The sequence below is a fragment of the Pseudorca crassidens genome, chromosome 2 (assembly GCF_039906515.1).
Source record: "Pseudorca crassidens isolate mPseCra1 chromosome 2, mPseCra1.hap1, whole genome shotgun sequence".
Lineage (NCBI taxonomy): Eukaryota > Metazoa > Chordata > Mammalia > Artiodactyla > Delphinidae > Pseudorca > Pseudorca crassidens.
In genome coordinates this window covers 55637343-55651453 of record NC_090297.1, presented here as the reverse complement: position 1 = coordinate 55651453, position 14111 = coordinate 55637343, and the positions used below count along the sequence as shown (strand labels likewise).

The 14111-nt window shown below is 44.5% G+C and overlaps 1 pseudogene; it reads right to left on the bottom strand.

Moving 5' to 3' along the window:
- Positions 1 to 447: 447 nt before the first annotated feature.
- LOC137210635 (CDP-diacylglycerol--inositol 3-phosphatidyltransferase pseudogene) lies at positions 448 to 1013 on the bottom strand (annotated as a pseudogene).
- Positions 1014 to 14111: the final 13098 nt, after the last annotated feature.

Genomic DNA, 14111 nt, shown 5'->3' with positions numbered 1-14111 from the left:
GAAACCTGGCCCCTACCCCACCTCCCTCACTCAAGTGTCCCTAAGGTCTCAGGCCAAGCCAGATCCCAGGGCTGAGCCAGCGGATGTGACAATACCCAGTCCTCAGACAGCTCTCTTGGGGCCCCAGGAGCACTGCCCGTGTGGATGGGCCCTCCTGAGCATCCTTCCTGATTTGAAGTATAGGTCCCTGGAGACCACAGGGGTGGGACTGGTCCCCAGGATTATGGAGAACATGACATCACCAAAGAGGCTGGCCCCCCCTTCCCAGCAGGTTGGATGACACATTGGGAAGATATGAGCCTGGGACCTCCTAGGAGCGACAGGGGAGCCACGTGGCACAGTGAGACTCCCAGGGCCAGTGGGCAACCAGGGACTGGGGGTTCCAGGGTCACGTCTTCTTGGCATGATCTGCTGCGTCCAAGGCAGCCATGTTGCAGGCAGCTGTGATCAGGTGGTGATCCAGAGGCACATTCGGAAAAGACCCACAAAGCCAGCTAAAGGTCCCTGAGAGATCACAGGGGTGGGACTGGTCCCCAGGATTACATGACGGAGGAGAAGGCAGTAGAAGGGCTCATTTCCAGCACCCAGGATAAATAGAGCAGGTCTGGAGGTATAGTAGATGCAAAGCACTGGATTTCCAGACAGGTTAATCATCTTGTGACTTTCACTGCCTCGGACCACAGAACTGTGGAGGTGCAGCCAGTGGCTGGCCACATCCAAGCTCACGTTGAGCTGGAAGAGAAGGGTGGCGTGAGGGTACAGTAGGGCCAGGTTGACCAGCAGACACATTGTGGAGCAGCAGTCTGCCCGCATGTCCAGCATGGCCCCAAACCCGGTCCCTTGATTAAGGACTCGAGCAGCGTGTCCATCAAAAGCGTCCAGAAATCCACTGAGCAGGTAGAAGGAGGAGGCCGTGAGGGGGCAGCAGAGCATGAAGTAGAAAGAAATGATGGTGAAGACAATCTGTGCATAACCGATGAGGTTAGGCGCAGACAGGAAGATATTTTCGCCTGGCACCGGAGGTCCCCTGGCCGCCCTGGGCCTTATCTGGAGGTGTCGGCTGTGTCCCACCCCGGGCACAAGGCTCACCATGCATTGGCCGTGCCCACTGCACGCAGGTCCCCGCTGCCCCAGTCGGGTCCCAGATGTTAAAGCTCGCTGCCAGCCGGAGCATGGGCCAACCCAGCTGTGCGTGGAGCAGAGGTCATTTACTATCACAGCATAAACTAGCCTATCTTGACTGTTACATCCTCAGCTTTGGATGCTGAATGTTGTATAGAAGTCTTATTGATTAGATACTTATATAATGTGATTCAGAATCCCTTTACCTCCCTGGATCTTTGTGGATAAATATATTCTTTCTAAGATGAGATACACAGCAACATACAAGACATTCCCTGTGTAGTCTGATGAATGCTCCCTTGTTCTGGACACTATATTTCTTCTATAGCAGGATAACATCTTCCCCTATTTCACCCCATGATCCTTCTCCCTTTTCATGCAACAGCTGAGGAATGTTATGCCCATCATCTTAAGAGAGGTAATGCAGCAGAAAGAGAGAAGTCAAGAGTCTTTTCTTGGCTTTGAGTTTGGGGCTAGGGCCCCAGAAGAAGTGGAAAAAAATGCTTGTGCTTAGTAAATACAATTGATTTGGAAGTCTGCAAATGGTAGGAAGCTTTCTGCTTCCCATATCCTGAAATTGGAAAAATCCCCTGGGTTAGGAAGATGAGAGAGTCAGAGGAGAATTTAAGTGAAAATGATTTCCTGGAAAGAAGGGGTTACCTGACTACCTGTTTACTTCCCAGGACTGAGCCCAGCAGGATGAAAGAGACAACAGAGACTGGGACGATCCAAAGGCAGGGAAGATGTGTATCCACTTCCCCAGGTAGGACCTAGAGAAATGGCAAAACCCCAGAGTGAAGTGCATCACAGAATGAATCTTGCCCACAAGCAGGTCTTGTTTGGCAAGCACAGGGTTTTTAAACAGTGTGATTTGGAATGACGTTGAGTGGAGCATGCCCTTCCTAGGCTCACCAGTCCTCACTCCCTATTATCTTGTTCCTGGTCTACTATACTGACTTTCCCCTACAGGCACTGAGTTTATTTATGTTTTGTTTTTTTTAATTTTTAAAATTTATTTACTTATTTATTTTTTGGCTGAGTTGGGTCTTCGTTGCTGTGCGTGGGCTTTCTCTAGTTGCAGCGAGCGGGGGCTACTCTTTGTGGCGGTGCACGGGCTTCTCATTGCGGTGGCTTCTCTTATGTTGCAGAGCACAGGCTCTAGGCACGCGGGCTGCAGTAGCTGTGGCTCGTGGGCTCTAGAGTGCAGGCTCATGTGGCACACGGGCTTAGTTGCTCCGCGGCATGTGGGATCTTCCCGGACCAGGGCTCGAACCCTTGTCCTCTGCATTGGCGGGCGGATTCTTGACCACTGGCGCCACCAGGGAAGTCCCCAGGCATTGAGTTTAAAATCCCTGACTAGACAGACAGACGTGAAAATACTCCACACAGTTCCCAACATGCCTCAGCAGAGTATTTCTGTTTACTCAAAAGAGAGTGGTGCGAGAGGAAGAGAAAGAGGACGGGTCAGCTGTGGTTGAAAACCAGATGTAAACACGAGAATTCCCAGGCAGTCCAGTGGTTAGGACACTGCACTCTCAGTGCTGAGGGCCCAGGGGTTCAATCCCTGGTCTGGGAACTAAGATCCCACCAAAAAAAAAAAAAACAAAAAAACCAAGAACAGGTGTGGATGGGTGACAACTAGACCAGGATGCTTCCTCGGAGTTATGGCGCTTCCAAAGTCCCACTCTCCACCAAAACTGCGGCAAAGCATAGCAACACTGAATTGACTGAGATGAAGCTTTTACAACCTAGGTATAAGCTAGGGTTGGGTTAGACATTGTGTTTGACTCCCTAGTAGCCATTCCCTCTCTCTCTAATTGAGGACCAGCAATGAAACTTGAGAAGCTGATCCTGACTCAAGTGATATACCTGATTGGTACAAGGGCATTTCAGTTGCTCCCTGCCATTAATTAATTCAAGAATGACAAGTGACCCAATTCTGAGCAATTATGAGTTAAAGCAATTTATGGAAGTTTCTGGGAAAGTTTAGAGTCAGCAATGGGAGCCAATCTATCTTACTTTGAAATAAGACATCTTTGTAGCCCAACTGCTGTTGAGAGCCACCCTGCAGTGATGAGGGGGACCAGAATGAGTCTGAAGCCAACAGCATGAATGACAGAGCAGAAAGATGAAAAGAATTTGGTCCTTGATGATGTAATTCAACCAACAGACCAACCCTGAATTCTTCCCTACTTTTGGATGTCCTCTTACATTAGCCAATAAATTCTTTATTGTTTAAGTCAATTTGAGTTATATTTTCTATTGCCCACAGTTAAAGCATCCTGACATAGATTCATAATAAATATTAATTTTAGTCATAGAAAAATTTAAAAGTACAATTTTCACATCATAGTTGTAGCACTAAGATTCGTTTTGCTAAAATTTCACATTATCTAAAATTGAGTTGGGACTTCCCTGGTGGCGCAGTGGTTAAGAATCCGCCTGCCAATGCAGGGGACACAGGTTCGAGCCCTGGCCCAGGAAGCTCCCAGATGCCACAGAGCAACTAAGCCCATGAGCCACAACTACTGAGCCTGCACTCTAGAGCCTGCAAGCCACAACTACTGAACCCACCTGCCACAACTACTGAAGCTCTCACACCTAGAGCCCAGGTTCCACAACAAGAGAAGCCACTGCAATGAGAAGCCCACGCACTGCAACGAAGAGCAGCCCCCACTCGCCACAACTAGAGAAAGCCCACATGAAGCAACGAAGACCCAAAGCAGCCAAAAACATAAATTAAATTTATAAATAATAAATAAATAAATAAATAAATTTGAAGTTGCTCTTTTCACAAACCCAGTAAATATTAACTTATGTAAAGCGTTGAAGATATACATATTTTTTAATTGTTCATGGATAATCACTGGAAACTAGACAATTTCCACTCTCTACTTCTGCCTCATTCATTCATTTAACAGCATTTATTGAGTGCCAACTGCATGCCAGGCACTTAATACAATAATGGTCAAAAGAGTCCCATTTTCATTGACTTACAGATTATTGGATACAAGGAATTCAGGTTCAGAAGTGGTTTAAATATCTCTGCCAGGAAACCTCTAAATGAAAGAAAGAGATATGGGTTAAATTCTTAGATGAAGGAAAATTCAACAAGGAAGTCAGCTCCAAACACTAGCTAAAATAGACTCCAGGTTGAATTGGTGGTGGAATCAAAAATCTCAGGCTACGACTTCCCTGGTGGTCCAGTGGTTAAGACTCCGAGCTTCCACTGCAGGAGGTGTGGGTTCCATCCCTGGTTGGGAAAGTTCCCCATGCCACAGGGTGCGGTCAAGGGAAAAACAAAATCTCAGGGGAGTTTTTTTGGGTTTTTTTAAATAAATTTATTTATTTTATTTATTTTTATTTTTGTCTGTGTTGGGTCTTCGTTGCTGCGCATGGGCTTTCTCTAGTTGTGGCAAGCAGGGGTTACTCTTTGTTGCAGTGCGCGGGCTTCTCATTGCGGTGGCTTCTCTTGTTGTGGAGCACAGGCTCTAGACTCGCGGGCTCAGTAGTTGTGGCACGTGGGCTCAGTAGTTGTGGCTCGTGGGCTCTAGAGCGCAGGCTTGGTAGTTGTGGCACACGGGCTTAGCTGCTCTGCAGCATGTGGGATCTTCCCAGACAGGGTTTGAACCCATGTCCCCTGCATTGGCAGGCAGATTCCTAGCCACCGCACCACCAGGGAAGCCCCTCAGGGGAGTTTTAAATGGCAGAATCCTAAAAATGCCTTGTCTTAAAGTAGACCATATCTCAGGTTATATTCAAGGCTTTTCTCCAATTGGATCCAGAATACATCCTTTTCCTTTCTTCCTCAACATAGATATGTATAAATAAGCCACTATTCGTTTTATTCATTCAACAAACATTACTGAGTTCCTACTTTATTCCAGCTTCTAGGCTAGGTGTTGGGGATACAGAGTTGAATAGGGGCCCTACCTTTCATAAAAGTTAAGATCAATGGAGGAGTCAGACATATAACAACAACAAAAACAAAACAAAGCAAAACCAAAAAATTAGAAAAGAACGGGGTCCAGTATCAAAGGGACCTTAGTTAGAAACCAGGATCCACAATTTAAAAGATAGGTGCTATGGGTCCATTGTTTATCCTTAATTCCTTTATATCCAAAAGGGGAATAATAATAATAATAATAGCTATACAATAAGTTTTTTTGATGATTAAATGCTTTCTGAAAAAATCATATATCAAGCACATACTAAGCACTCAATAAATATTAGCTATTACTACTACTCATTAAACGCTATGATTCAAGCACTGTTCTAGATGTTTGTGATATATCAGTGAATAAAACAGACAAAAATCTCTGTCCTTGTGTAGCTTACATTACTATTTTCATGCAATATAATACATATAATGAAATACATATAATGAAAGCTCACTGTTGTATCCTTAGAATCTGATTTTCTTAACTTGGGATTCTCCCAGATCCTGAGTAAAGGAATTGGGCATAAGTCTTTTTTTGAGAGGTGATCCTGGAAAGCATGGTAAGGGAGAGAAGCAAAAAAGGGAAAGAGAAAAAAGCCCGATACATGAATCAGTGAATCACCTCGAAGGCAACTGGAGCTCATCCTCACAGGGACTTTTTGAATGACTGTGTAGAACACAGCTCAGAACTGTCCTGGGATATTAGTCCACCAGCTTGTTTTCATTGGTAGAAGGTTGCTCCTGAGGCGTCCCTCAAGCAGAAAAACACAGGAAGCCATCTGCATGATAGGAATTGTCTGCCGGTGATCTCATGGGAGGGTTAAGGGGATATGGGTGAGGGACAACAGCTCTGCTATACTAATAAAATTAATATTTTATTATAAATGCCTCTCTTACTAAGATAAATTATACTTTAAAAAATTACCTCATATAAATGTTACTGCTACGCTGAGATAATGTTCAGCATTAATTCCACTCTATTTTCCGTTTTATAGACATAAGTGTTAAGAAAACTTTTCCACACAAATCAGAGGATGGGAATAGAGTTTTGTTGCAGCAAATATCATTTTCAGTTCTTTGAACTCCTTCCAAGTTATATTCCAAAAACTGCAGAATGATCTATCATTAAAATGGGTTTTATCTATTAGCTGAAACTCGATTCTTCCCTCAATTCTGTTGCAAGCAAAGAATTAGAAGATACCTGACTTGCAAAAGCATTTGTTATCCAGTCGGGAAAGCCAATGACTTTCTGGATTTCTGGGAAGTTTATCAAAAGGGCTTTCTCAAGAATTATCAAACAATTATTAAATCAGACTTGTTACTTTTCCACCTAGAGGCATTTTGATTGACCTGGTATGTTCAGAAAGGTGTAGAAAATGAAAATACCATTAATTTCAAAATACTTTAGGTAACAAAAATTTTGACAAGGAATTTTTCTCGCTTAAACAGTGTGATTTAAATATATTTTATTCAAAAATCTTGGTGCTGTATTTTTAGCTCATGGAAATATCTGCCTAACATCTAACTGGAAAAGTCAGCCCTCACTGTCAAACCAACCAGCCAAATCAGATTGTTTTTCTGTCAGAAAAGATCTGACTACATTTTTCTATCCAAATAAATATATTAAGACACATCCTCATGACAACCATCTCACTTCTGAATTCAAAGAGAGAGGATCTTGCTGAGAAATTTGTTCCTGAATGAAATAAAGTATATAAAGTGCCATTCAGTTTTTGAAATTTTTTTTTTTTTTTTGTGGTACGTGTGCCTCTCACTGTTGTGGCCTCTCCCGTTGCGGAGCACAGGCTCCGGAAGCGCAGGCTCAGCGGCCATGGCTCACGAGCCCAGCCGCTCCGCGTCATGTGAGATCCTCCCGGACCAGGGCACGAACCCATGCCCCCTGCATTGGCAGGCGGACTCTCAACCACTGCGCAACCAGAGAAGCCCAGTTTTTGAATTTTTGATCAATACTCCCCACCTCTCCCCCACCCCCATTTGTTTGTTTGTTGTCACAAGACTGTAAGAAGTGATAGATTCTTTTTTGGCCATGCCGCAAGGCATGCAGGATCTTAGTTCCCCTGACCAGGGGTCGAAACCATGCCCCCTGCAGTGGAAGTGCGGAGTCCTAACCACTGGACCGCCAGGGAATTTCCAGAAGTGATAGATTCTTTGACAATAGTCAGGGGACGGAAAGGTTGAGGTTGTTAAATTAAAAAATGCCATCATGTCCCTACTCTACAGTGTAACTGGATTCAAAACATCTAACAGGGGCCAAAATAGTCCATCCCAGAGGCCACATTTCCTTCTTCACAGGATGTGGCATAAGTCAAGAAAAAACACAAGCCCGACTTTGGGTGCAGGCAACCCGGATTAGAAGACGCTTAGTCTACCCTAGTATTTTAAATAGTCTCTTTGGAGGCCTGGAGGATTTTACACCCAGTGCAAGTTACCATAATAAGATGGGGACAACTATGTCTTTTTATTTTATCAAAGGGGGTAAAGATGATTATGCATGGGGAGTTGGGAATAGAAAACCTGCATAACACCTCAATACTCATCATTTCCTCAGATAAATCCTTTCTAGCAGAATTACTTATGGAAACCAAGATCCAGAAACTAATTCCCTTAACACTATCTGTATTGTCAGATTTCTTGGAAAGTCCTTGTGTCTGCCTTTGAAAACTATTAGATTTATACCATTTACATCATTTGATCCTCATAGCAGCTCTGTGAGTTTGGTACTTAAGAAAGCTATTAATATGACTCTCACTTAACAGATGAGGAAACTAAGGTGCAGAAACATCACACCAATTACCTAAAGTCACTTGAAGCCAGCTGAATCAACACCCTGGGTTCATTTAGCAGAGACCCCTGCTTCTGCTCCAACCAAGTGGACCACCACACCACCACAGCACCACTGTTTCCTACCAGGGAGGCCTCTACTGCTCCTCTCTGCCCCCTCATAAGATACTGGACTAAATGACACTCAGGTTTCTGTCAGTTTCTCATTGAGACTCAATTATCATGTTTTAGCTCTGATTCAAGCTAATTTTTCTCCAACATTTTATTAAGAAAAAGTTTGAAAACATCTAAATTGAAAACTTTTATACACCCACCTGTATACCTAGATTCTACCATTAATATTTTACCGTATCAGCCAGACTTTTTTTTTTTTCTTTTTGCGGTACGCGGGCCTCTCACTGCTGTGGCCTCTCCCGTTGCAGGAGCGCAGGCTCAGCGGCCACGGCTCACGGGCCCAGCCGCTCTGCGGCATGTGGGATCTTCCCGGACCGGGGCACGAACCCGTGTCCCCTGAATCGGCAGGCGGACTCTCAACCACTGTGCCACCGGGGAAGCCCTGGACTTATTTTTTAAACAAATCTTTGGCAGCTTACATTTCCCCCTTGTATAAAACAGGAAAATACCATTGTACCTTCACCCAAAACGTTTTCAAGGAGTAAGGCTTCTGACCCACAGAAAACTAGGAAGATAAATTTTCTCAGCTCCACTGGTTCAGGTCATTCATTCAGTTCAGTACTAAACTTGAAAGTACATTAGAAACACCTGGGGAGTTTTTAAAACATACCAGTGCCCCAGCCCTCTCCCTGATCTGTCAAGTCAGAATCACTGGAAGTAGGTACCTGTTTTAGCATTCAATTAGCCAACAGGTAATTAATGAGTACCAACCATGTGTCAGACACCATCTGAGGCACCAGAGTGAACAAGGAAAGTCCCTGCCATCATGGCACTGCATCCTCTTGCCTGCCCACCAAATTCCTTTCTGCAACATTGTGTCTCAGCCCCTTCCATCTAACTCTCCTTCCCTCTCTTCAGATCTTTGCTCAGATCCCGGAATATTCTACTTCCTCTTCTCTAACTAGGACACACCTACTTATGCCTCAAGGTCCAGTTTGCATGCCGCCTCCTCTGGAGTTTCGCTCGGCCCTAGAGCTCGCTCCTTCTCAGGAGTCCTACAGCTGGCTTTTCATATCATCATTATGGTAGGATACAGCTCATTGTGCAAGGGTTTCTGGTTTCACCCGTGGGACTCTGCGTGCTGTGAAGAGGCAGAGACTACTGTATTTGACCTGATATGCTCATCATGTAGGAAAGCGCCTGTAACACGGCACCATTTCAAAATTTAAAACAAGCAAACAAACAGAAGGCCAGTGTCGATACTGTATCGAACCTAAGGCAATCACCACCTCCATGTATGGCACGTTTCCTGAGACTTCTTCTGAGTTCCTTCCTTACGACTTGTTTGATGCTCTCTTTTATCCAAAGGGACAGAAGCTAGACTTTGCAGTGGACAGACCGGATAATGAAGAACTCTGGAAGCTTACAAATTGTGTTCTTGGATTTTTCTACAGCCCCCATTGAAAAATCTTTCAAACTCCTGCCCCCACCAATGGAATTTGTAAAGGGGAATGTCCGGGAGAAGACACTCGGTTAGACAGAAATAGTCGAGCACGCAGGCTTTGAAGTCTGATGGAACAGAGGACTTCACCCTACTATTTGACTTAGGCAGTTTACTTAACCTCTCTGAACCTCAGTTTCTTTACCTGTAAAATGCAGACCAATATTCTCTCCCCCATTCTGTCCACATCAGCCTCAAGCTTCATGGAGAATCACATTAATAGGTAAATTTTACTGAGTGTTTACTGTGTGACAGGCACGTTGCCAGCTCCTTTACAATGCAAAACAGCGACCCTCTGAGGTACTGTTATGATCCATGTTTTGCCGGTCATGAAACTGAGACAAATTAAATAAGTTGTCAATGATTATACAGCGAGTAAAGAGTGGATTCAAATCCAGACAATCTGGCTCCAAAAGCCCACTCTTATCCATGTTCTAGGGACCTTGTTTACCTTATTCAGCCCCTATCTGCAGGTCCTAGAATAGTGACAGACACGTGGGTGCTAAAAATAACTGTTGAATGAATCAATCAATACCTTCTTGAAGCATTGTTGTAAGGAGGAAGGAAGTTCTATTTATTTATTATCTACCCTGTTCCACGCTCTTTTATGTGTCTTATTTCACTTAATCCTCCTACAAGGATTGCATACACAGAGGAGGAAACTGAACAGAGGTAAAGTAACTCGCCCAAGGACACACAACTGACAAACAGCCTCTATGCCTCCTCACAGCAAAGCCTCTGTGCTCTTATCTCTATACCTGTGGTCTTTAAGTATTTTTATTCACCTTGTATGTTTTCATGTTGACATCTAGAAGGTTTTATCGTTAGTTGAAGTAATTCCAAAGGCTGTAATTTCCTATTTTTAAAATGTCTGGTACTACTACCACAATTTGCAAATCAGGGCAACACGTGTGCCTGATGCAATAAAAAGAAAAGGAAAAAGCTACAACCGGTAAAAGATCTCAGGAATGTACATCTAATTGACACTACATCGCATTAGTCATTAATTGTCCTTTGTGCCAACTGACTATGACAGCCCTAAACAAGAAGGGTTTCCTCTTTAAGCTGCAGTAACTTTTCTGACTACGGATGATGGTCATTAATTATTCCTTTTGTGGCAGATTTCTGTAGTTCCTCTAATGCATTTGGGACGACTGTCTCAAAGTAATCCGCAACTTTCCTGACAACTCCTTGTTCTCTCTCCTGCCAAAACTGTAGCCCTTTTATGCCAAGTGCTTAGAACCTTCTGCTACCATATCCACTACTTCTACCACTACGTTCATATCCATAAGCACCACCATAGAGAATGCCCCCCTTTGTTGGTCTATAATTTGACTGCTGTTGTCCATTATAATTTCCAAAATCATAGTTCCCACCACCACCATAGTTACCACTGCCAAAATTTTCTCCTTCATTGCAGCCATTATATACTCCACCATGGCCACCATATCCTCCACCTTGGTTTCCACATCCTGGTCCACTCTCCCCTCTATTACCATCTGCCATAGTTGCCACCATCACCTACAACTCTCCATATCTACCATTATGCCCTTCATAACTACCTGTGCTGCCACCACTTCTATTATCATAGTTGCCTCCCCTGAAATTACCGCTATAGCTGAAGTTCCTCCATGACCCCTAAAGTTGCCACATCCTCTCCATGACCTCTTCGTAATCCAGCAGACTGTGCTTCTTGTTAAGAAAAAGCCTTTTTCACTTCAAAATTATGCTCATGAATAGTGTAGTCTCGGGCTTCCCTGGTGGCGCAGTGGTTGAGATTCTGCCAGCTGATGCAGGAGACATGGGTTCGTGCCACAGTCCGGGAGGATCCCCCATGCCGCTGAGCAGCTGGGCCCGTGAGCCATGGCTGCTGAGCCTGCGCGTTCGGAGCCTGTGCTCTGCAACGGGAGAGGCCACAGCAGTGAGAGGCCCGCGTACCGCAAAAAAAAAAAAAAAAAAAAAAAATAGTGTATGCTCTGGGACTTCCCTGGTGGCTCAGTGGTTAAGAATCTGCCTGCCAATGCAGGGGACACGAGTTCAAGCCCTGGTCCGGGAAGATTCCACATGCTGTGGAGCAACTAATCCTGTGCGCCACAACTACTGAGCCTGTGCTCCAGAGCCTGCGAGCCACAACTACTGAAGCCGCGCACCTAGAGCCCGTGCTCCGCAACAGGAGAAACCACCACAATGAGAAGCCTGCACACCGGAACGAAGAGTAGCCCCCGCTCATGGCAACTAGAGAAAGCCCACATGCAGCAACAGAGACTCAATGCAGCCTAAATAAATAAAATAAAAAATTTTTTTAAATGCATATTGAACTTTTGATAAATAATTATTACACATTAAAAGCAAGTTGTATTGGAAATCCATCTTTCAATGAGCTGGTTGTGTTTCTGTTTTTTCAATTAGTTCATGAATCCATGGATTAATATGAACTATTGCTAGACTAGAGAAGACTGTATTCCAATTTTATTCCTATTTTTTGATTTTATGGATGTAAGAGCTGAGAAAGCTGTTCATAAAATATAGATGGGAATGGATGTCACTGAGCATGTCACTGAGTTCTCTGAACTCTTGAGTTGCATACCTGTTACCAAACTCAGGTTCAGCTACTTACCACTCCAAAGCCAATGCTCGAGAGCCAAGTGTTGGTTGGAAAGGAAGGGCTGCTTTATTCAGGAGGCTGACAACCTGGGGAGAAGGCAGACTCATGTCCAAAAACAAACTCCAGGCACTTCCCTGGTGGCTCAGTGGTTAAGACCCCACACTCCCACTGCTGGGGGCCCGGGTTTGATCCCTGGCCAGGGAACTAGATCTCACATGCATGCCACAACTAAGAGTTCGCATACCACAACTAAGGAGTTGGTGAGCTGCAACTAAGGAGCCCACGTGCCGCAACTAAGGAGCCTGTGAACCATAACTAAGGAGCCTGCCTGCTGCAACTAAGACATGGAGCAACCAAATTAATTAATTAATTAAAACAAAAACAAAACCAACTCCAAATATTCTGCTTGACCATGAAAGTTTTTAAAGGGAAAATCATTTGAGGAGGGGTTCAGAGTCTTTGTTATCTTCCACTGTGTGCAGATTTTCTTCTGATTGGTTGGTGGTGAGGTAACAGGGTGGCATTCCAGAAATCTTGTACTCAGCCTGAAGTCACCATGCTCCACCTGGGTGGGGGCCTTAGTTCCTGCAGAACTCAAAGATATATTATTATGTGTATCCATCCCTAGAGGAGGAACTAGGACTCTTGCTTTATCACTGCATTGTTGTTTTCCTTTTCTCTGTTCCTACATTTCTTTGTTTCCTTAAGATCTTTGATTACTGAGACCTGTTCAAGAGCAAGTATTATGGGACTCCCCTGGTGGTGCAGTAGTTAAGACTCTGAGGGTCTTCCCTGGTGGTGCAGTGGTTAGGAATCCATCTGCCAATGCAGGGGACATGGGTTGGAGCCCTGGTCCAGGAAGATCCCACATGCCACGGAGCAACAAAGCCCGTGCGCCACAACTACTGAAGCCCATGTGCCTAGAGCCTGTGCTCCGCAATGGGAGAGCCCACTGCAATGAGAAGCCCGCACACTGCAACGAGGAGTAGCCCCCGCTCACTGCAACTAGAGAAAGCCTGCACGCAGTAACAAGGACCCAACACAGCCATAAATAAATAAATAAATAAGGAAGGAAGGAAATTTAAAAAAAAACTCCGAGCTAGCAATGTAGGGGACCTGGGTTCCACCCCTGGTCAGGGAACTAGATCCCACATGCATGCTGCAAATAAGAGTTCGCATTCCACAACTAAGGAGCCTGCAAGCCAGAACTAAGGATCCTGCCTACCACAACTAAGACCCAGTGCAACCAAATTAATTAATTAATTAATTATTTTTTAAAAAAGAGCAAGCTTTATGGCCAGGTTTAGATCACAAAATGTCTTAGGCCAAAATGGGTTCTCTCACGTCAAGAAAGCCGTTGCTGGTTCTCTTTCTCTGGGGACCCCCTAACCTATCTGTTTACACTGGTAAACTTCTATTCCATAAACTTAATCTTGCCAGCCTCTTGTCACTGCCCATCCTCCTGGCTATTGCTGTGTTAGGTACTTCTCTGTGTTCCCTTCGTACGTGCACCCATTCCCTTATAATTTTAAGCCTGCTGATTTTTCTTCCCCTTATTTGTGAGCTCTTTGAGGCCAGGGTCAGTGTCTTTCCTCTTCGTCCCCAAAGCATAGGTTGGGGTCTAGCCCACAGGAAGCATTCAATAGTGCACTTTTGAAGGGTCAAGGGAGGAAGAAAGAAATAATCAAACACAACTGTGTTAAGAAGAAATGTAGAAACTGGAACAACATGAGTCCAGATACATTGGGAAGAGCAGAGCAGATGACATAAGGCCCCTTCCAACCTTGAGCTCTGATGTGTCTGGGATGAGAAAACTCAAAAATAATAATGAAAGAGGACTTTTATTGTGATTCATCTCATTCTTCTCACTCCCACTCTCCTCTGGTCCGCAAAGAGAAGAAAGATATGTTCAGACCCTGAATAAGGAATAAGGCAATGATTTTGCAGGTGCCATCACTAACTATTTGCCTATTAAAGCCCAGCAATGCACAATCTCTCCCTGCCTCCTCTTTCTTATTATCTGCCTT